The following is a 25092-nucleotide window of genomic DNA, read 5'->3' as shown; positions in this document are numbered from 1 at the left end:
AGTGTCATCCATGTTGCTGCAAATTGCATGTGTTTATCTTTTTTGAATGCTGAGTAATATTCCATGGTATATATGTACCACATCTTCTTGATCCAGTCATCTATTTTTGGGCATTTGGGTTGTTTCCAAAGCTTAGCTATTGTAAACAGTGCTGCTATAAACATAGGAGTGCAGGTGCTCTTTGGAATTGATGTTTCTGTGTCCTTTGGGTAAATACCTAGGAGTGGAATTGCTGGATCATATGGAAGCTCTATGTTTAGTAGGTCCAGAAATCTCCACACAGCTCTCCATAGTGGTTGGACCAGTTTGCACTCCCACCAACAGTGCACAAGAGTTCCTTTTTCTCCACATCCTCGCCAACATTTGTTGTTGCTAGTTTTTTTAATATGTGCCATTCTCACTGGTGTGAGATGGTATCTCATGGTAGTTTTGATTTGCATTTCCCTGATGACAAGTGATGTTGAACATTTTTTCATATGTCTGTTGGCCATTTGCATTTCCTCTTCAGAGAAGTTTCTTTTTAGCTCTTCTGCCCATTTTTTGACTGGATTATATTCTTTGTTGTTGCTGAGTCTCATCAGCTCTTTGCAGATTTTTGTGATCAGTCCTTTATCATTAGTGTTGGGTGCAAAAATGTTCTCCCAGTTGGTGGGGTTTCTCTTTGTTTTTGTTATTGTCTCTTTTGCTGTGCAGAAGCTCTTTAATTTGATGTAGTCCCAGCTGTTTATCTTTGTCTTCACTATCACTGCTTTGGGTGATGTGTCTGTAAAGATGTCTTTGATGTGCAAATCCCGTAGTGTTTCGCCTATATTTCCTTCTATGTATTTTATGGTTTCAGGTCTTATGTCTAGTTCTTTAATCCATTTTGAGTTGATTTTTGTGTATGGTGTGAGGTAGTGGTCAAGCTTCATTCTTTTGCATGTAGCGACCCAGTTTTCCCAGCACCATTTATTGAACAAACTTTCTTTGCTCCAATGCATAGTCTTTGCTCCTTTGTCAAAGATTAGTTGACCATAAATCTGTGGGTTTATTTCTGGATTTTCTATTCGATTCCATTGGTCTGTATGTCTGTTCTTGTTCCAATACCATGCAGTTTTGATGATTATGGCTTTGTAGTATAGTTTGAAGTCTGGGAGTGTGAGATGTCACAAGCTTTTTCCAAGTTCACACAAAATCTGAATACCTGATGGAAATTTTGCCCATTGCATCAGCACATCATGGCATGAATGTATTTGAGGTTATGGCAGAGGTTGTACTAATAATTTAACTGTAATAAGCCTAAGACAGGGTAGGGGGGACTGCAAAGGTGGTATCAAAATTTTGGCAACTGAGTCAATCAAACAGATAAGGCTTATTTCCCAGACTGTGCAAAAACTAGATAAGACAATGTCTCATAAAAATGAAGTTCTGGAGAATAACAGTATATGTCTTAATCGAGTGTTAGTGATGTTACAAAAACAGCAATGGAGGAAATACTTTATGTAAGTTTTACTTCTTTTTTGGAAATTATGCTAGATTTTTCAAATGCTTTTCATTCTGAAGGCTAGGAAAGTTCTCTCACTTTCTCTTGATTTTTTTAATATAAGAATTATTTTATATGTCTCTTTATTTATATAATGCTTACCTCTTTGCCTACTAAAACTATCTGCTGGCTTTTATGTTGGTGTTTGTATAAGTGTTTGTTGTTCCTGTCTGTTGGAGGGGGTGGTTCATTCTTTTTAAACTTGTTTGCTTTTTTACAACATTCTTACTACCTAATTTTACAACATCTTAATTATCTAATCCTATATAAGCAAATATTTTAGCCTTCTATGTCAAGTCTTCAATTTAGGAAAGCTGAGATTTTTAAAGAGAAGTTTTGATATTAGTAAAAAAAAAAAGAGTGCACTAGATGTAAAGATCACAAGAAAAAAGAAATGAGGAACTCAAACTAACAAAACCACAGGGCTTCAAATGAATATGATACTTGTAGAAATTTCAAGTTAGTTTACCACAAATGAGGGAAAGAGCTAGAAATGTAAAGGATTTATTATTCAAATTCTTTCTTTTGTTAGCCACAACTTCCATTCAGATTAACATTTTTCCCCCATATATAATAAAGAACATCTAAATAGAAGGTTAATTTAGTAATGTACTGCAAGGAGGACAAAGGTTATTTGACTTACGGAAATAAAAGAAAATTAGTTTCAGCTGAGACATAAAAAATTTCATATAGTAATAACACAGAAACTGTCAATGGTAGTGATTTATCAACCAAGGGAAAGGAAAGGGTACTTCATTCTACAATCTCTTTAAGAAAAATCACACTTAGTTTTCCACTTAACTGGAACAAATTAGATAAAGTCAAAATTTCAAAAAGAATATGAGACTTGCATTTATAGTCAACTGATTTTTGACAGGGGTTCCAAGACCATTCACTGAGGGGAAAGACAGTCTTTTCAAAAAATGGTGCTAAAACAACTGGATAACCACTTGCAATGAATAAAGTTAAACTCCTAATTTGTACCATGTAGAAAAATTAAGTCAAATGGGTCACAGACTTAAATGTAAGGGCTAAAATTAAAAAACTTTTTTTAATACTCTTTTTTAAAAAGATTTATTTATTTATACAAGAACTGGGGTACAGGCCAGAGGCATGGGAGGGCAAGAGGATTCACCAGAGACAGAGTGGGGAGGAGAAGAGGCAGATGGACCGAAATACACTGCTGAGGGGAGCAGCGGGCGAGACAGGAGAGGTCTGCCGCACTATGTGGGTTTCTCCCTGGCTAGCCGGGAATCGAAACTGCACTGCAGAAGCTGCAGAAAGCCTCAAAGCACTGGCTCAACCCGCTGCACCACCAGGGAGGCTCCCCAAATTATAAAACTCTTAGAAGAAAAATATTGAAGCAAATTCCCATGACCTAGGATTTGGCCATGTTTTTTCAAATGTGACACCAAAGCACAAAAGAAAAACAAATTACACATGATCAAAATTAAAGGCTTGTGCTTCAAAGAACATTATCAGAAAATGAAAAGGCACCTCACAGAATGGGAGCACATAAGTGCAAATCATACATCTGATGAGGGCCTTATGTGCAGAATAAAGAACTTTTAACTCACAATGAAAAAGCAATCCAATTTTTAGAAGGGCAAAGGATTTGAATAGACATTTCCCCAAAGAAATCATATGAATAGCTTGTAAGTCCAGCAAAAGATGTTCACCGCCAAAAGAACTGTCTTCTTTCAAGCAATCCACAATGGATGTGGAGTTCTTTCTTGAGCTTGGAAGCCAAATTACTTGCTATATCCTGCCACCAGTTTTAAAAAAGTGGTATTTACTATGACTTGTACGTGAAATGATAATAATGTTCTTTGACATGGAATTTAGATTTTCTTGCTTAGACCATGTTTCAAAGCTAATTCCATTTGTTCTTTTGGCTACCTAATCATTTGTGTAATATTTATTTGAAATGCGTGATTGATAATAATAGTAATGAAATAACTGTTATCTTTAAGTGTTTGCTATATGTTTGCCACATTTGTAAGCCCTGTTTTATAGCTAAATCGTGTAAACAACACTAAGTAAAAGATACTATAATATCCTAATTTAGCACACTCGTAGAATATGATGAGACAGAAATGTAATCAGGCAAAAGTCGCATGTGACATGCAGAGATTCCCACAACAAGTAAGTGGTGGACCCAGCTTTGTGCCAGTTTACCCAGCTGCAGAGCCTGTACTTAAGCACTACTCTATATTCATGTCCTCCTTTGGGAATATGTATTTTCCTCAAAGTTAATTCATATGGATAACTAACAGTCATACCACAGAGCAGCTGAAAAATACACATTAAAAACCGTCTCTCAGTTGCCAGTAATGGAGAAGACAACACTTATCTTCAGGATAAATTTCTGTAATATGAGTTGTGTTTGAAAAGATGTGACTTGGAAGTTCCACAAAATTTTGTAAATGAGAAAATATGATTTATTATTGTAATATAGTGCAAAGTATTAGTAAATACTAAAGTACTGCAGACTGAATTCCTAGTTTGTGTGGGTGTTTTTGGTTTCTTTTTTGGCTTCTGAACTAAACTTATTCTTCATGCCAGTTAAATCAGGAAAGCCCCATGCAGGTTCCAAAGTCCATCCAAACCCAGGACAATCCAGACTCTGTCTAGAATTTCCCTCCACCCCCTTCAGATTTTGATATAATTTGTCACTCTTTCACATCCTTGTTCAAACTATGCTTCCTGTACCCTCTTAGCAATTACACCAGAAAACACATAAAACTCCTAAATTCAGGAAAATGCTGGACATATATTCTTATCCAATGAACTGCTTTGGAACTTTTATTGGTTTTAACAGAACATATATGTCACTGATTTTCATTTCACCTCAAAATAATTCACCCCTTTAAACACCGATTCCTAAACTTGTCCAGCAAAGATGACCAATCTGGTGATCACCATTTTCAAGGGAATTTTTTATCAATTTAGATTATAATGATCACACAGTTTAAATCTAAAATATACTGGAATTTGACACCAAAGTGATCCTTTTCCTTTTATAATATCCACTGTCAAAACAGGTTATGCTCTTTCTCACTTCTCAGAAGCCTCTGCTTTGAGGCAGTTGCTGTGAATGTTCACACACAGTATTGTCTGCATTCCTCACTACCTGCCTCTGCTCCTTGCCATACCCCCATATTCTTGGGGCCACTCTCCCCCAAAAGAAACATAAAGCCAGGTATGACTTTTTACCCCTCCTATTCCATCCCATTATTTTCATTAACTTCTATCTGTCATTCTTGAACAACTTGAGGAAATTATATATCCAGGTATAAGCAACTGCCTGTGACTTTACATAATCAAATCTAGTTCTGCTCAGAGAAGGCTAATAATTCCTTAATGTCTAAGCTATAGCTGTAATTTCAGCTTCTTTCTAAGAGAGCCTCCTATGTGATATTATGAAATTATAAAATGTTGACTGAGCTTCCACATAAATCAACTTCTTTTGATATCCTAAACAAGTCATGTTAGGATAAAGTTGCTTCTATGTTTATTTTTTCCATAGTATTGTACTTTGAAAAATAAGTCACATTTATTTGTATTTGTGTTCAATATTTCAGTGGAAAATTACTCTATATTATTTAATTTCTAGTTAGAAAGCAGGCTAGAAGGTACCATACGTCATTTATAGACTTACTTCTAATCTAATAAAGCCACAGTCCCATACCATAGTCACCAATTGTTTCAAGTTCTCAATCAATTGAGTCTTTGTATATCCTATAAGGGAAAAACTCATCAAAATTGTTCTATGAGAAAATCTGTTTTCTGGAAGACATTTAGCATGATGTCAGCCACTTGAACTGTAGTTCTTTTATTGGTTCATTACATTTTATTTTAAAGATTAACTGATTTTGGTCTTTGAACCCATATTTCTAAACCTGAAGATTCCTTGAGATTAAGCAGACATCCAGTTCCTTTAGGTACTTATGGTTTATCTCAACTGATGAGACATTCAGAAATAACTCTACATGACATAATTTTATGAACAAAAGAGACTCAGACACAAAGACTATGTAAAAAGTGCCCCCGCCACATGGAATGCAAAGAATTTTGATGTTATTTTTAATGAAGTTTTGAAGGCTGAATAAATTGCACCATGTATCAAGTATGGTAATAATATTTTAACATCACGTACACAGTACTATCTACCATACACAGATTTTTTTCAGAACTATATAGAACTGTATCTAACTATTAAAATCAAATCAAACCTCACAGGGATCACATCACTAAAATTATAAAAATAGAAAAGTTCAAAAGGACTTTATTGAAATCTCAATTCTGGAAACTGAATTCAAATTCCTTTAGGACACATGGAAACAATTTTCTTTCTTTTCTAACCAAAGATAATATGATTTATTTCCTGTAATATTGTTATTTCACTGTATTCAGTGTCACATTGTTTATGGGATTTCTACACTTATAATTTCTCTGAATGTAAAGTAGATAAATATCTTATGAGGAGGTTTGGATATTTTTCCAAAAAATCTTATGACTGAAATATAGACTGAATAATATGCATAATAGATTTGGGAAAATTCTTTAGAGCCAAAAATTCTAAGCAAGAATTCATTAATCTAGCAGTGTCTTTTCCATATCCAAACCTAAATAATGATTTGGGCTGAATAATTAATAATCTCTAGTAAAAAAGAACCTACATTACCCTTTGTGTGAACACATTTTTGCTGGAAACTCAGGGAGTGTAAAAATTTAAGTTTACCGAATCTCCATTGTTGTCAGAATAGAATGAAAATTCATACAAATTTCTCTGACAGAAATGTGTTCATACGTACTGAGGGTGCCAACCCAGCCTTTAAAATATACTTATGGGGGCCTCCCCAGTGGCGCAATGGTTGAGCGCTGGGTTGTGAAGCTGCCCACAGTCTCTGCAGCACCAGTTAGATCCCCAGCCACCAGAGGAGGGTCCCACATGGAGGGCAGACCTCTCCTGCCACCCGCTGCTCCCCTCAGCAGTGTACTTCATCAGTCTGCCTGTTCTGTTCCCCGCTCTGTCTCTGGTGAATTCTCTTACCCTCCCACACTTCTGACTGTACCCAGTGCTTGTATAAATAAATAATCTTTAAAAAATATACATATATATACTTATAGGAATCACATCAAATCACTAAAATAGTTTGAAATAGAAAAGGAAGAAATCACAGTTAATGTACAGAAAGTTATACAGAAATATATCTATTATTAATTTGTTAATCTTAACCCACTTGATATCAGTGTTTCATTATTAATACTCAAAAATCATCACAAATGCTATAATAAGGAAGTGGGGCAATTGTGACAAATATACAAAATAACTCTTTTAAGCAATACTATTTATAGATATCAGATTGTGAGTGCATCACAATGCTATTATTAGTTAAGAGACCCAATTCACACCTTTTTATTAAGGACTCCAAGTCAATGTTACTAAGCACCCAGCTGTCTGGAACTGCCTTTCACTGATTAAACTATTAAGTGTTTGGGCATATCATCACATCTGAAGTGTAAATCCTTTATTATTCAATAACTATATAGTGATTTCTTATTATCTTAGTCCTCTTCAGTGTTATAAATTTTAAGGACTTTGCAAACAAAACAAAACAAAAAACGCTCATAAGGATACAGTCATAATGTTGCTGCTATTATAATTCCTAAAGGGGGGTAGAAATTAAATGGCTAAAAATCTCAACATAATAGCCATAAGTATTAAAGTAAATCTATTATATGGCAGGGAGAGGGGCAGCCCAAACCCCGCAAACCTGCCTATTCTAAATGGGTTCTGTCATTCGCCCCATCAACACAAAACATATTAGACTTTAATGGGAAGGAACTTTAATACAACTAGGAAACAAGACAGGAAAGGCAAAGAATCTAGTTTCTAAATCAAGCACCCAAAGTTACTTGTCCCCTCGTGGGTAAAACTCCATCCAAATGGGATTGGCCCAGAGCAAGGCCCCAAAGCCTGCCCCAAGTCTAAAGCATCTTCCAGTGGGGACCCACAGAAAAGGGTCAGAAACAACCAGACAAGCCCAAAAGGAAAAGAGCAAAATCAAGATAAAAGCTGCCATGGTCACCTCCCCACAGGTCTCACCCACATCTGTGTCACCCAGTTCATGACCAAAAGACAAGTGCAGTTTCTTCACGTGTCTCTAGGCTCCATGCGCCTCCTCCAGGTCTTCTTCCTGCTTCCTTCCTCAGTCTCCTCTTCAGCTTCTCCTCTCCCTGCTCAGCTCCCTCCACCCTCCATTTGGGTGGGGCAGGGAACCTGGAACCTCCCCCTTTCCTGGTGACCCCCCTGTTACAAAACCAACCCCTAAGTCATGTTGTAGTAATTATATTTATTTTATGTTTTATAATTCAAGCACAGTGTTCCAAATAACTTTCTGTTCTTTAACCTCAATTCTAGTAATTCCTGAATTTAAAAACATATTTTTTGAAGTTGATTTTCAGAGAAATTTAATAAGCTACAAACTCAAGTTTATAAGCTTTGAGCCTCCACTAAGTATTTAGAAGAGTTTTGTGTTCTCAGTAATTAATATTAAGCTATTTAATAATCAAATTAATTTTTGCTACATAGACAAACATTTTAATATGCTAACCTTATAAATTCCATTTCCCTTTACATTAAGGCTAAATGTAGAATTGAGAATCCTTCACACTCCTAGTCAACTGTTTCCTCAGTCACCCAAGAGAGTTTTAAAAGGTCATGTTGTCTTTGCAGCTATAAACCAGACATATTCCCAAAGGAGGCTGTCAGTCCCCGACTCAAGAAGAGGTAAATCTATATTGCTGAACGGGAAAGTTGCATTGGTGGTTTTGGTTTTTGGTGTGCATTTTTTTCATTCTTCCCATGTGGCTGTACAATAAACTCCATAACATTAACTGAAAAGACTGTAATTTCCACTTCTTTTCCCCACTGCCATCACTATATCTCTGACCCTTTTCCTCCCTCTACCTTCTTAAGCTCAGAGCTCTCACAATGTTTATTGATATCCACTTTCTTGAAAGTATGGTTTGCATTTTTTTAAATAACTCCCTGACTAGACATATTCTCTACAAACAACTTCACTGTTTCATTTATTTTTTTTAAGATTTATTTATTTATGCATACAAGAACTGGGGCACATGCCAGAGATGTGCGAGGTAAGAGGATTCACCAGAGACAGAGTGGGGAACAGAACAGGCAGAATGACTGAAATAGACTGCTGAGGGGAGCAGTGGGTGAGACAGGAGAGGTCTGCTGTGCCATGTGGGCTGCTCCCTGGCCGGCCCAGGATCGAACTTGTGCTGCAGAGGCTGTGGATTGCCCCATAGTGCAATGCTCAACCCCTCGTGCCACCAGGGAGGCCCCCAACTTCACTGTTTTAATAGCTATTTTGTATTTGCCTAGATAAAAAAATGTGATAGTTTCAATATTAAATAAACTCATCAATTAAATAAAATGAGTGGTTGTGTTTATATGAGCATGTGGGTACATGTGTGGTGATTCAAAAGACTAACAGGGATTTAGTTAAATAAAATTCACCAATTAAATAAGGTGAGTGAGTGTGTTCATGAGCACATATAGATGCACGTGTGTTGTACTCAGAGGACTATATAGGATCAGAGAAGCTAATGCTCTTGCTCTGTTGATATTAAACACAAACTCAAACTAACCAAGAATTAATTCTTAAAGTAATATTTCAGTATCTTTTCTTAAAGACGGTTCAAGTTCCTATACTATCTGAATTTTTTTTTTTTTTACTCCAAGTCTAAATCTTTCATGTTTTAATGTTTGATTTTTTTGTTACATACAGACATAAAAATATAAAAGGGAGGAGGAGGAGGAAAAAGTAATCAGACTGGCTTGGGGGAATCGTCAAGTCAATCAGGTCATGAAAGGTTCTAAAAGGAAATACCCAAAAGTTGTCCCCTAGCATGTGTACAGAACCTCTTAAGGATGCTTAGAAGAAGCAGATTCTAGAGCTTCCTGAGTGGCTGCGTCAAAAGAGACAAGACTATATTTTTAACTTTGGTTTATACATTGAAGTATCAGTAACCTTGTTTTTATTTTTTTCTCCATGTGTTGTAGGCTTTTTGGTGTGTGTGTGTGTGTGTTTTATTGAGGTAATGTTGGTTGACATTATTGTTTGTATGTTGGAAGTACACCATCTCCCCCTCACAAGTTGCTACCTTAGCACATCCAACACCAAAGCACACATAGTCCACCACCATAGTGCACTGTGCTCCCTCCCCATGAGTTCACTTTGTTTTAAATCCACCCGACAGCTTGTATTTTCACAAATTAGCATTCATTTCAGTTGTATATATACTCCTCAAAGACAAAAAAATCAAATCTATTTCAGCCAAAGAATACAAATTATTTGTCAATCATATGATAGGAAGTCATAGTTTTCCACTAACTGAATAGAAAAGTGATTCTCAAGTTATAGTTTACCTGGACTCTTTGCTAAAAAAAATATAGATTTCCTGGGTCATACACCCAGAAAATCTGACTTAAACAGGCTCGAGTAAATTCCCAGGGAATCTGCAAACTTCATAATCCCCAAGTGGACCATGACATAAGTGACTTGGAAGCCCTCTTTGAGGAACACAGGGGCAAGTTCTCATATTCTGTTCTTGTTATTTATGGCAGTTAGGTTGTATAAAGTTGCCATAAACACTGAATTAGGGTATTCTCACCTGTGAATCTTCAAGCAGGTATAGGATTTGGTTCCTGTGAGTCTCTGAACATATAATTCTTGTCAACTGTTCAATACGTAACCTTGTTTGATGCACGTTTCGGTGTAAAAATACCTGTTTTATAAGTACTTGTGCTACTTCGCGTCAAACACACAGACAGCAGCACCATTCCTCAGGGATGAGCAGGATGGGTCCAACCCACCATTTCGCTACTCAACACATCGTAGCCTGCTTGCATGTAGGGACACTCAGCACCGTGCATGGGGCCACATTCAACAATAAAGCAACCAAGAGAAAATACCCCAAAATGTGATACTAAATAGACTCCTAAGAGGACACTGAGTTCAGCCAAGAAGTCACCCCTGCTGGAAACACAAGTGTTTTCATCACCCTGTGCTGTCCACGGTTGACAGTATATGTGTCACAGATAGTGATTTGGGGGTTGCAAATAAATTTTTGCAAGTAGCTGAACTGCAAATACAGGATCTCTTACTAATAAGAGTTGGTTCCTCTTTCACTATAAAGGTGGAAGTCCTTATCTCCGATTTGATACACAGAGTGCCATTTTCTAAGGTCCTTCTTCAGTGCTAAAACCTGCAATGAAATAAACTATTGTCCCATAAATAGTGGTATTTTTAACCTTTCCAGTGATTTCTCTTTCCTGCCTCATCTTGCATTTTATAAAAAAAAAAAATATAGCCTTAATATGTTTGCTTAACATCTTAAGTATTTATGTGCCCAGAAGATGCTGTAAATTTACCAATGATATGTTAACAGCCACACACAGGCTGATTTAATTGTCCAAAAGGGGCACATCTTCACTGATGTCAATATACCAATCCAAAGGTTCTATCTTCAAAAGCACTTAATCAAAAACACTTAAAAGATGAAAAAAGTACATGCCAACAGACGGCTCAAATTGGTGTCACAGGGAAGAAGAGGAGAGTATGTGATGTATGAATATGACTCTACTACTAACAACACAAAATCAAAAAATGTGAATAAAAATTAAAGTTCATTAGGGCCTCCCCGGTGGCACAGAGGTTGAGCGCTGGGCTGCGAAGCTGCCCGCAGCCTCCGCAGTGCCAGTTAGATCCCCGGCCACCAGCGAGGGTCCCACATGGCACGCAGACCTCTCCTGCCACGCCCGCTGCTCCCCTCAGCAGTGTTTTTCATCCATCTGCCTGTTCTGTTCCCTGCTCTGGCTCCGGTGAATCCTCTCACCCTCCCGCACTTCTGACTGTACCCAGTGCTTGTATAAATAAATAAATAAATCTTAAAAAAAATTAAAGTTCATTAGAAGAATTATTCATGACCATTGAGTTACTCTATATAACTGTGATACATCACTACTGTTATTACACACTGATTTGGTCTCGGTATTCAAAACCCTCTGAATACTCAAGTCTCACTAATCTGTTCTTCTTGGAATGCTACAGAGTAGATGTTCTAAGAGTTAGCTATTACTTGCTCAACCTCCTCCTTTTACATATAAAATGTTCGTGACTAGCAGTTCGGCTTAAGCCAATCTCAAAGGGCACCACATTCTTGCTTGTGGTGTGTGATATTATATATCAAAGAGGGCAAAAATGCACAGAGAAATCCAGGAAAGACAACTGCAGGAGCCAGTGGTTCTTCTCACGTGACATGAGGTGTGTGGTCAGGGAGGCAAGAAAATAAATGTATTTGGATGAGCACTGCAGCTCACTTAACTTTTCTAACCTACTACAATTTCTATCCTGATCATTCAGACTAAATGGAATTTTAAATGGTTTGAGTGTTTATGGAGGGGGAATGTTTCTTTATTGCTGAGAGGCAACATGACAAAATGGAACAGCATGGCCTTGCAATTCAGACAGACCTTATTTAAACCTCAATTCTCCCAGTTACTAAATGTGCCATCTTAAGCAACTTGGAAACTTGCTGAGCTTGTGTACTCATGTGCAAAGTAAGGAAATTAAATCTTACACCAAATGGTTGAAATGTGAAGACTCAGGTTAAAGTATTAAGAGGACCTAGCATAGAACTTAGGTGAATAGCACAGAACTTAGGTGAATATAATTATTAAATTCATGAGAGTTTCTTGTCGCTGGATACTGACAAATAATTCTGAAGTCATAACCTTAATTACTTGGATTATCCCAAATGCTATAAAAAATCCAAATGTGATTGTTATTGATTTCACAAGCCACCCAGCTCTATATACAATCAATTTATAGAGTAAGTGGATAAAAAAGAAAAATGGGCTTTCAGCTCATAAGTACAAACATCAAGAGAACGTATTATAATTCACACTGACAAATTTTCCTCTGGGTCTTTGGAACAATATACTCAGAACTCATCATACCAACTGATTTTCTAACATGGCACACAAAAAAAGAAATCATAGAATTAAATATGACTGGTTAAGCCAATAAACATTACAAGATGACTCTGGATATTGAATCCAAAAAATGTTGATGCTGAACAACACTCCTCTAATTTTTTGCTGAAATTTTGATTCCCTTTTTGAACATATAGAGCAACAAAACTTTGTCTTTAACAGAAACACTTTCTGATGGAATTATCCTCAGAGTTGTGTCGCTTTAATGCACTTGGGTAGTTATCAAGAAAAACATCAGGACCCTAAGACTATAATTGTCAAAAGTACAATAGCATTCTTCTGGACCCACATAAAGTGGATTCAATTATTCTGCAGTTCCAGCCGTAGAATTTTTTTTTTTCCTAGGAGATATACATAGGTAACCTCTGACAAATCACATAATTTGGTCTAGACCAGAGGAACAATACATTATAAATCAGTGTCTCATTTTGCTATAATTGCCTCCTTAAAATAGCTGCAACAGGATCAATGTCTCACATTCTGTTTTATTATACACACATTCTTAAAAGCATCAATGACAAACTGCTAACTGACTAAGACAGAAGAGCAGCTGGCTCCATGGCTCCATGAAAAGAATGCTCTGAAAACAGTTCAAGAATGTTTGATGTACTTCACAAGGATTCTGTTCTAAAATTTCAAAGCCACATTAAAAAGTGATAATTGCTATCTGTAGTAGAAAAGAGGAAGTCCAAAATGTTGGAATTAGACCAAATATTAGCAACAACTATCTTTTGAGTGCTTAATGAATTTTGCCTTCTTCCTTCCTATCAAATAAGGCTTTAACCTACACATTAATTGAACGAACTGGGACTGTTTTTATTCTGTGAAGGGAACACACAGCTTTGTAATGCTAATCAGCAGCACAGCATTCTAATTCACTTACTGAGACAGAGGACTATGCTACCTAATGAAAATGTAATCGCTTTCATAATAAGGTACTCAATAAATGTATTACTTTTACTTATTTTATTTTGAGACTGGTAGATACATGTTTCTTTGTCTTGTTCTTTCTTTGTCCCTACATGGTAATTTCACACGGGCTTCCTTTTAAACTACTCTGATTGCCGCAGTCAATCTGATGTAAAATTGTCCAAAACGATCTCATCTAACGAATAGCAGGAAACAGAGAATATTAAAAGACAGGATGTGGATTTTTTCCCTTTCTCTGACTATTGTGAGAAATGATATTTAAGTCCATTTGCTGAGGGGAGTTCAATGAATAAGCACTGAACAGTGGAAAAACTGATTCAAGAACACTCATAAGCTGTGTATGTGATCTTCAGTAATGGGATTTGTATTTTTGAGATTCAATTTATTCATCATGTAGGAAACAAGTAATAATGTCTCCTACACAAAGCTATTGTGAGGAATGAGTAATAAATTAGCCACCTGGCCTTAGTACATAGAACATGAAACTGCATTACTCACTGTGGAGTCCTGCAGAAGGTAATTAGGAGCTTCTAGGGGCTGGAGAACAAAATGTACCACACTTAATACCACTTGATAGGTACAGTTCTCTCACCCATTTCCAGCTACTGAATAATTTCATGCTCTGCAGATCATAGCTACTGCTTTCCAAACATAACAGTATGCTCTTAACCAAGGTCCCCAACACAAGCAACAAAAACACAGTAGAAAACTCCTTAGCTTCAAATGCAATCTGATTTCCTACCTACTTTTTTCTTTGAACTTTCTTTCAATGGCCCAGGCATTGCCTCACACTATTTCTTGAAACAACCTAATTCAAAGCCTTACTGTGTTACAGGAGGGGGGAAAAAGTGGGTAGAAACTATGTAGACACATTTCTTTAATTATTCCATAGTGTGACAAAAGTAAATATTCTTCCCACATCAAAAGCAACTTTCCATAAATAAAGATGAAGACAAGAGCTGAAGACAAGGCTTGGGCAGGGATTCTCAACCATTATCTCCAGTCGGAGCTATTTCTGAGCTGTTTTTTTCCTTCACGTCTGTGCCTTCCCTTTTTAAAATTTGTTCTCCAGAAGTAAGCCTGGTAGCACTGTGGTTGACTCTGTAACATCTACTCCACCTCCAAAAGTTTAAAACAAGTCAATTACGATGATTTTCTCTCCCTGGCCAGCAATTAGCTTTAGCTTCAAGGAAGAGTTGGTCTTCCTCCGCTTGGCTTGTTCAGCTTTTAGGGGAAGAAACTAGTGTGTGCATGCGTGTGCACATGCATGCAGGTGTGCCCCCACCCACCATGGAAAACAGGAAACTGGTGACAATCATCCCTTGGGTGAGCACAGTCTTTAAATGTCTTATCCTCTTTATAGTTTGTAGTTATTTTATTTGCATTCTTCATAAAATTTCTTGCAGGGAAAAAGTTACGTTACACTGTGAAGTAACAGCTCAAAAAAAAAAAATTACCAAGATACAAAATTTTAGGTTTTAAATATATACATACATATAGTATATATTTTGTATATAGTATATTTATTTAATGTGTGTATATATGGTGAATATCTACATATATAAATAACTTTGAAGAAATGGTTCATTTTTGCCAAAAGCTTCTTCACTGTTAGAATATCACTTAAATTAGAAGCACATAAAGTTTTTCATGTATATAAAACATCTAATTTATAAAACTTTATGGTACACAAAATTTCAGGGATACATCTGTTAAATAAGGCAAAATATACTTAATAAGAAATTAAGCTTGATCTTCTCTAAGAGGTTCTGTTTTGTCAGGCATCAAAAGCAAACAGAACTTAGCAGAGAATATTATTCCTAAAATTCATAAAAACCAAAGCCATTCCCAAATACCTGTAACCTCCAGTTCATCTTAAAAGTTCTAAGACCAATGGGGTACCCATAAGTAGCCACTTCCCCCATTCAACACTTCTGGAAATGAATAAATTATGTTCCATCTGTAAGCCTGGCACAAAGTATAGTTGATTGCTAAATGTTGTTTATAGTGAAAAAGTTATCCTAATCCCAGAAAGGCATTTTAAGTCTGAGAATTCCCCGAATTAGTATTTTTGGAAATGCCTTGTAATTATTCTATAACACTGTAATCTCCTTGTATGTTTATATAATACTTCTATCTAATTATTTACAGTTTCTAAATATCACTTTATAGATGCGAAATTGTTAATAGCTATGAAGACCAACTATTCACCCTATTATTGTGTTTGGTTCTCAACAAGAATTAATAGGGAAGATAAGTGGATTACAGTAGGCTCCTTTTGCTTCTTAAAAAAAATTAGGTACAGGAGAAAAATTTTCTTTGCTCTTTGTTAAATAGTTTTAAATTAAGTAGAATGAGTACAGCAAATGAAGGTAAAGCTTCAAAGTGTTTTTAAAAACATGCAAAATTAAAGTTATTATCATAAAGAAAAAAGTTTAGAACTAGCAGCTGTGGATAATAACCCATTGGTCAGTTGAATGTGCTCAAAAGTTAAGTGAGCAAGGTCATAAGCAATTATGTACAAGATATAATTTTCCATATGCAGTATTTCATAAAAATGTGATTAGCCCAGCATGGCAGTAGCAGTTCTTTGCTCACCTACATATATTTAAAAAAATGAAATAGGCCTCCCTGGTGGCACAGGCAGTTGAGAGCAGCACTGTGAAGCTATCTGCAGCCTCTGCAGTGTGGGTTCGATTCCTGGCCGGCCTTGGAGATACTCACAGGGCGCAGCAGACCTCTCCTGTCTCACCCACTGCTCCCCTCAGCAGTGTATTTCAGTCAGTCTGCCTGTTCTGTTCCCCACTCTGTCTCTGGTGAATCCTCTCACCCTCCCACACATCTGGCCTGTGCATGAATAAATAAATCTTGTGTGCATGAATAAATAAATCTTTAAAAAAAAGTTAAACTTTAAAAATAAATAAATAAATAATATATAAAAGCTTTCTAATGTGATCTATACATTACAAAAAAAGTAAGTGCTGAGACCTGACTACTCGGGAAATAGAAAGCAAGAACAATTCATCTGCCAATAGAAATGAATAAAATGTCCCATTTGAGAGTATTCTCTTTCAGAACTCAGTTATTAGGAGAGAAATTAGGGTTTACCCAGTTGGTATAAACCTTCAACAAGGGCATTAAAAAGAGAAATAATGTAATAATAAACAAGGAGTTACCTAAGGACTATTTAAAGCTATGACTGCCAAATTTCTACTCATATTAATGCACAGAATGTATACTTGTACATAAATGACTTAATGCAATCTTTGAATCAAACATTCTTGAATCCATCCAATCATTGCTAAAAGAAAATATGGCACCCTTAAACTTTCAGCAACATATTTTTCATTAATATCTTCTTGAATTGCACCACTGACCAGAGTCACCATCTCCAGCTCCCAAGAAATGCCAGAACGTCCTCTACCCTGTTTGCATTTTCTGGAGTGCCATGTTTCTTTACCGTCACCATCCTCATCCAGTTTCTAAATAACAGAAGTCTTGTTTTCCTCCTCAAGATCCATGGCTAAGAGTCATACTGTCATATATACACCAGGGAGGGTGGTCTTGTAGATGGTTTCTGAACACCCCATCATTAAATCACCTATTAGCCACTTAAAGAGAGACCTTCAGCGGAAACAGGTAAGGTGCTAACTCAAATCTATGAAAGACTTGCCTAGCAAAAAATATTTGGCCTGAGGAATAAATAAGTGAGATAAACACCACCCATTTTCGCCTTGGCATTCCTTTAGTCCCCAAGTCCTTGTGAGCTTACAGATGGTCTTAATTAAAACAAGTTGTTTCTAATTTACAACACAGGAAACATTGAGAATTTGTTATAGAAGTGGAGTTAGTGAAACCCAGTAACCCCAATCTCACCCGCAGACAACTACCTCCATGACTTTAATTCATTTGTACAGACTCCTGATGTGTTCATAAGTCTTTTTTATTACAAGTATGATATACTTCTATTGCACTTAAACCAAGAAAAGAAAGTTGACGGGACACCATCCCAAGTCTTGACATTTTTCTACCTTGTGTCCTTGAGTTGTGTCAAGTCTGTAATGGGAGCTGAATAGAAAAACCAACAGCCCTGGGTCGGCAATATTAATAGCTGATGGACTTCATCTTTCATAGAAGCCACACTCCCTAACTGTGACATCAGAGTCCTGAGCCTTTATAATGTGGAATACTGCTTCATTTGCAAGTGCTTATATGCCTGAAGTTCAGTTTTTCCTGCAAACACTCCAAGAGCTGCTTTGTTTCTTCCCTCAGCTTTGCATCATTTGTGTAACAAGAAGTCAATTCCACCAACTATTCTTCTGTTTGAAAGTCTTTGGCCTCACTTTTTAAAGCAAACCCTCACCTTGGAATAATGAATGTCCTTCACCCATATGCATTCCACTTCACTCCCTGCAATAAACACACACACCAACACACAATTTGTCAAAGTTTTTGAAGAGGTGAGGCAGTGGGGTGGAAGGTCAAATCAAGAATGGTAGTTTTATTGTCTGGGAGACTAGCCAATATTAGTGTTCATAAGCTAGAGCTGGAACTGGATGAGGCTTACGACATAAGCCCAGCAGAACAGAAGTCACATACTATAGTTGAGTGATTCTTCCCTGTTACTTAAAACTCAAGGTACTTTGGAACTGATTATCTGCATGTAGACACTCATGCTTTTTATGATATTACTTGCAAGTGGTTAACTTTCTTCCTCTTTTATTTCCAGAGTTCTTTATGAAAAGTTCTTTATGCAAAATAATTATTCATTCACTTAGCAAATGTATCTGTATTTCTTTTATTAAATTTATAAAGCTTTCTCTAAATAGTTTTCAATATCTTTAAAAACTGCAATTTCTTAGTATTAACTATCCGACTTAAAATACTCTTCCAGTGCTCATGAACAAGATGATTTTTTTCTGTTACAAAGGAAAGTGAAAAGGAACAAGAAAGTGCATCACCTTAAAAGTAAACCTTCATCCTTTTTTGACCCCGTGAGTCTTCACGCTATCAATACACATGGAAGAAATTCTTTTATGAACTTGGAAGGAAAAGGTCTAGGAATCAGCTCTGCTTCTGGGATGAAAAAGGCCTCTAGGTACATTTGTAATTCGGCCAAAAAGCTTTGTAGGACCAGGTAGTTACTCTTTATTCTAAAAGGAACAGTTTTCTAAAACCTGCACCCAATTTGTAGGGTTCAAATTTAACTCTACTAAAGTGGAGAAGAGCCATGAAGATGATTAAAGGGTTGGAAAGTAATATCGACGGGGAAAGATGAAAGGAACTGAGGTTACTGGGCCTGTGAAGGGAAGACTGATGGATGATTTAATAACATTCTTAAGGTATTTGATCAGTTATTCCAGTGACCAGCTGTTCTCTATCTGCAATGAGGACAGAACTGAAGGAAACTGCCTTAAATTCTAAGATGAAGGACTTAGGTTAGATCTCAGAAAGATTTCCCAGAGTGAGGTGGATTCATGCTGGAAGAAACTGTCGTCTCTGAGTGCATCCAAATCTGACACAGATTATCATCTTCCTGGAGTTGGGGGTTGAGATGCTAAGGAAAGGTAGGTCCTTTCTATACCTATAAAATCAGTCCTTTTGTGTCAGAATATCTTACAACTATTTTAATACACACTTATGTTTTAAAAAAAAATGTGGAGCAATGAAGGTAGAAATCAAAGGTGAAAAGTCCAGGAGAATGGAGGCTATTTCCTACCTCAAAGACCTTCAGACCTTACACACCTTACACAAAGCACCTCCACCCCAGGAGGCCCTGTTCATTGATCTTACTATCAGGCAAAGACTGGAATAGTTCGTAGAAGGACATCAGGAAAAAAGCAATAGAGCAGAATTGTGTCCTGGTGATGAAACACAGCCTGCATCACAGTAAGTTAAGCAACCACAATGGAAAAGTATACCGTCTGTACTGTCAATGATCACAATGATCACATTCCATTATCTTACTTTTTCCAGTACTAAGATGAGCAGGATAATACTACCTGTAAAGTTCACAGAATTGGTTAGATTTATCAGAGGACATGCTAAGTCACCTGGTAGACCTTGCTCTGATTATGTTTCATCTAAATGTCCTCCCAAGAACCACTGTTCCCTTTCTCCTCAGTAATTTGCAACAATTTTAGGAGACTTCACAAAGTGAATAAAAAGGAGTTGAAGCATCTGCAATTCAAGGCATTTAGTCTTAATTCACAGACAGCAGCTCTGAGAATAATTACCAGGGCCTGGTCATTATCTGCTACACTGCACATGAAAGACAGGCTATCACTTTTTAAAAAAAAATACCCGAGATGCTGTATTTTTATAATTGTTATCATTCCTCACTTGAATGATTCAATAACTGCAGCACTGCACAAAGTCCCAAAAGAGCTTACATAAGAAAACATATACAGTTACAGGCACTCAAAATTAAGTGTCTAGGTGGTACATTGCTTTACAGAATATTTGATGAAACAAATCTTTTAAAATTGTCTCCTGGGAATTCTTAAGCCCATGATAATTTAATGCACAATAAATAGGGGGCCTGAGAAAAAAATTTCTGTGTCTTGATATATCCATTTGCTACTATCATGTTTATTATCTTTATTCAAATAACTATAAACTCAAAATCACTCCATAAACTAGATACCTTATATTATCTGATTTTAAAAAACTAAACCCAATGTTTCTCAGTGTGGCACTGTAATTGACACTAATAAGATAAAATTTTCAAGTTCAGTGACTGTCGTTCTTAAGAAGTTAGGTGAACATATTATATCATTAATTACAGTTATGATGAGGGATTATTCTCCTAACCGAGATACTTTCAAGAGTAAAGGGGATTCTATGAATAATTCAACCAGAACAGCAGGTAGAACCCAAAGTGTCTTGGCAGAGCAGGATACATGGATATCCCTAGCAGAGACCAATATGATCCAGTTTGCTATAGCAAACAAAGACGCCTGCAAGGTCTCCAGGGATTTGTCCCTCTGAACTGAGAATGGTATGTAGGAGATAATTAACTGGTATGAAGGAGTGGAAAGAGAGTTTATTTTGAAGGTCAAAGTATCTATTATAAGGTTACTCTAGAGAAGTCTGCAAAGATGGAAGCCAAAGCTGAAATAACAGAGGTGTCCTGCTCTGTGTATGGAGAATAGCGGTGGGCAAATGAAAGACAGGAAAAGCTTGGACAAGCAGAGAACACAATCAGCCAGCAGTAGGTTTGACTGGAATTCAAGAGCAGAACCTGTCATCCATTCACTATAGTAAGATTAAATAAACACCTGCCACGTTAACCCTGGCTACAGGCAGTGAGAAAATCGACCAGGATGGTGGTTACCCCCACAGAGTGTGGCATAAAGATACAGCCAGTGATAATCTACAAAACTACAGCACACAGTAAGAGTGAGAAACCTTATGTTAAGAACGATGGCAGTGAGCCAGAACTTCCACTAGCAAAACTGTAGCTCGAAGCAGCAGCAGAATGACCTGATGACAGTGACGGGCAAATGTTCCCATCGTAGGACCAGGACTTGTCCTGAGAGTCAGCCCTGGGACAGGACTGTGATGGGAGATAGGTGGGGGGTCACCCATGGGGAGGGGAAGCATGCAGTGGTTGCAGGTGATGGCTACTGTTTATTCATAAATCACCCTCTAGTTGAGTTTGCTTGAACAACAAATACTTTGGAGAAAAAGCAAAAGTAACATGAAAACTGAAAATATTAACAATAACAAGGACAGCCAATGTAGCAGGAAAATTTCTTTTTAATACTTTTACATATAAAAGCTTTTGTTAATTTTTCTTCCACACCCTCCCTTCTACCCCGTTGACCCTTTCTCCCTCCCCGCTTCCTCTGAACCGCAGGAGCTTCACATCATTTATTATGTCTGATAGTTTTTATAAGTATTTTACTCCATTGAATTGTCTGCTATATCAATGTCCAGTGTTCATCTTCCCTTAGCACTGAATAGTATTCCACTGTACAGACACACATCATCCTGAACCGATCCTGTCAGTGGGCAGTTAGGTTGTTTACATGGCCTAGCTCTTATAAATAATGTAATTAATATGGTAGAACAAAGAATTTTTTGAGTTGGTTTCATGTTCTTTGGATGGCTGCCCAAGAGTGGATCATATGGTATTTCCATTTTTTAAGGTAAATCCTGAACACTTTCCAAAACGGCTGCATCAGTTAGGAAATCATCTGTGAAGCATAAAGATAGACACTATCACAAGGAGATATTTCAAATTCCCAAAGGCTGCTCAGAAGCAGTATTTGAAAACAATAATGATTATAATGAACACAAAATGCCCATAAGGTATTGCATGTAAATATCAAAATCTCAATATAAAATTAAGCAGAGATTTTAAATGCAAATGATAAACTGATCTGATAAGAATTATGATGGAGTTAAACTACTAGTTCTAGTGGAAAACAAATCATTAAAGTAGACGCAAGCTTTAGAGACTTAAATCATTTTTATTTACATCAATGAAATTCTGATACATGGCTGTGCAAACAATGTGGCAAGTAAATGGAATTCTAAACGGTGATGAGTTCATTTACCATCTTATCTCAAGCCATTCTTTTCACAGCAATTATTTGAGATCTTACTGCGTGAATTTTCTTTTTTTTAAATAATTTTTTTAAAAAGATTTATTTATTTTTATACAAGAGCTGGGGTACAGGCCAGAGGCACCGGAGGGTGAGAGGATTCACCAGACACAGAGCGGGGAGCAGAACAGGCAGACAACCAAAATACACTGAGAGGAGCAGTGGGCTTAACAGGAGAGGTCTGCCACGCCATGTGGGCATCTCCCTGGCCAGCCGGGAATTGAACCCACACTACAGAGGCCGTAGAGAGCTTCACAGTGCTGTGCTCAATCCACTGTACTACTGGAGAGGCCCCTGTGTGAACTTTCTTAACATATTTGTAATTAATATATATAGACATCTTTATCATTATAGCTAAATCAAAATATTTCTGAATGTACACTCACAAACATTAAAATTTTATCAGTATTTTAGGATTAAACTGTGATCCAATTTAATTCTATGGAGTTGACACTACTGAGCTCATTTTATTCCTTATATGAGTATCTTCTTTCTCCTATACTCTCTGTTAAATTTCTTCATTATTTATTCATTTCACAAGCTCATTAAATCATCTAGCAGAGGCATCTGTCCGGGTGTTTGTGAGGGATTCAAAGACGAAGTCACACTTTTGTCCTACAGTCATGAAGCGGACATGTAATCATGCACACAGGTAACCCTGGAGTGCCAGCAGATCACAATGACCCATGAAAGAGAAACCATGTGCTGGGAAGGCGGAGATGATGACAGTGTTTCTAAAGAGGGAGGCCTGCATTTGAACATACTCTAAAAAACAGAAGGAAAGGAGAATGTAACCAGAGACCAAAGATGAGATGTTTGAACGTCTGAGAAATTTAAAGTGTCCTGATTAGCTGGAGCATAGGGCAAAAGGGGAAGGAGTAGAGAGAATCCTGTCAGGCTGGAAGTAGCATCTGATCACACCTCCCAAATTCAGGTAAAGAAGGTGAGGACAACAGAATCAATCACTTTCCTACCTGAAAGCAGGCAGCCATGACAACCAACTCCAGGACTATTACTAGCCTGCAGGTAGTAATGAGCCTGAATGAACTAGGGTAGGTGTGATACAGCAGAGGCTATAAATCTAATGAATATGAGCATCACAAGAGAGGAAGATCTGAATGTGGTCAATAACAAAACCAGTATGTAGCTAGAAGCAGACTGGATTTAGCAGGTGTAGTTAGTCTTAAGCGCCTAAGTGCAGTAAGGTAAGGGTTCCTGCACAGGGTAACACCAGGCAGACACCTGGGGCTTCAGTCAGAAGGGATTTATCTGAGCAACTGAACATAAACATATACAAAATGAGATCCAAGTGAAAAAAATCATGCGGTACTTTTAGCCAGCAGAAGACAGGAGGGGACCTGGACGACAGAACAGAGAAAGAAGAGAGTCGAGAGCGCAGACTGACATGGAAGCCAAGGGAACTCGCAGAAGGAGGCAAGTCAGAGGTCAAACGCGGAGGTGAAAGGAATGAGATGAGCTCAGATTGCTCCACAGTCAAGGTGATATGTGAGAATAGACATATATATATTTAACATGGATGAATGTGTTTATATATATTTATTACGACGGTTATAATTACTAATATCTTCTTGTCCTTAGCCAGGTAATTTTAAAAATTTTGTTGTTCATCTCCTGTGTTCAGGCATGATAAGTCAAAAGTGATTCCTATTTCCCCTTTTCAGACTCTCATTTCTATCAATCAATATATATCTATGTTAGTTGAATATACATATATATATATTAGTTGAAAATATATGTATATTCAACTAAGACAAAGGTTTGATTTGCTGAAAAGTGTGTCCAGAATATATCCCGGCCCCAGAATATCTTGAGCTCTTCATGGGCTATCTGAGAATTTGGGGGACAGTCCCCTGTCCCAGCCACTCATATGTCTAGCAGTGAGGCCCCACTGGGTTCCGCGTGGCTAGCCTCTGGGCACACAGCACTGCAGAGCCGTCCCACACAGGCATTATCAGCATTTCTCCATCTTCGTAACTGGCTGGTACGCCCGTGTGTACAACCAAGCCAGGGCACAAGGCAGCTCCCAGCTGCTGAGTTCCTCCTCTCATTCCCCAGGCGATCATCTGTCTGTCACACATCCATTCAGCTCAGGGCAAACAGCTGATTAGTGAGGGTGGGTGAAACAGCCACCCAGCAGCTGCACCCTTTCTCAACACAAAGCATGATGGTTGGTGCTTATGAGAAGATGAATGCAGGGAACTCCACAGTGAAAGCCCCGCTAAGAGCTGAGGCACGGCCCAAATCAGCATCTGGGCAAAAATGTTCCAATTCCTTTTCTGTCAGCACTTGGACAAGGAAGACATCTGGCTAGTGGCATTCAATCGAGTCTGGGCTCACGCACTTAACATACATTTAATGAACACCTACTGAATGCCAGACACTCTGGTAGGAAGAACTGCATATTTTAACCTATGTAACTAATTCAAATTCAACTGTCCAGAAATAGCTTCCTTTTGTTCAAATCCAGCTTCACTGGATTTGAGCCCAGAGCAATGCCTGCTCCCCTGGTAAGGTTTCCTTAAGTCTCTCAGGCAAAAGGAACACCCTTTTCTCTGAATTCTCCTAGTGCTCTACTGGGGCCACCTTCATAGAGTATGGCATGCCTGGTGTGATATGTGTCATCTTCTCAAAGACTCTGTATCACTTCAGTCCAAATCAGGAGAGCTCAGTATCACCCTCATCTTCATGTTTTTTGTATGATGAATGCCATCAGGGATACCTGCTATCCCTGTGGGTCCAACCCAGAATAGATGGATGAGGAACAAGCACTGACCCCCTCTCTACAGCCAAAAATAATTTTAAAATCTAATGGGAGACCCAAAATAAACAGAAAAAGTTCTACATATATATATACATATATGTATTCAATACAGTAAAAATAACAAATCAAATGCCCATAATCCCAGCTCCCCCACACTTCA

General features: G+C 37.5%; 1 protein-coding gene across 1 annotated transcript in view; it reads right to left on the bottom strand.

Moving 5' to 3' along the window:
• The window catches only part of COL25A1 (collagen type XXV alpha 1 chain), a 358553-nt gene that overhangs the window by 296125 nt on the left and 37336 nt on the right, over window positions 1-25092 (bottom strand). The gene's annotated exons all lie outside the window — the stretch shown is intronic.

This window comes from Talpa occidentalis, unplaced genomic scaffold (assembly GCF_014898055.3).
Source record: "Talpa occidentalis isolate TD23 unplaced genomic scaffold, MPIMG_talOcc4v2.1 talOcc4.13, whole genome shotgun sequence".
Taxonomy (NCBI): Eukaryota; Metazoa; Chordata; class Mammalia; order Eulipotyphla; family Talpidae; genus Talpa; species Talpa occidentalis.
This window is presented reverse-complemented; position numbering and strand designations above follow the sequence as displayed.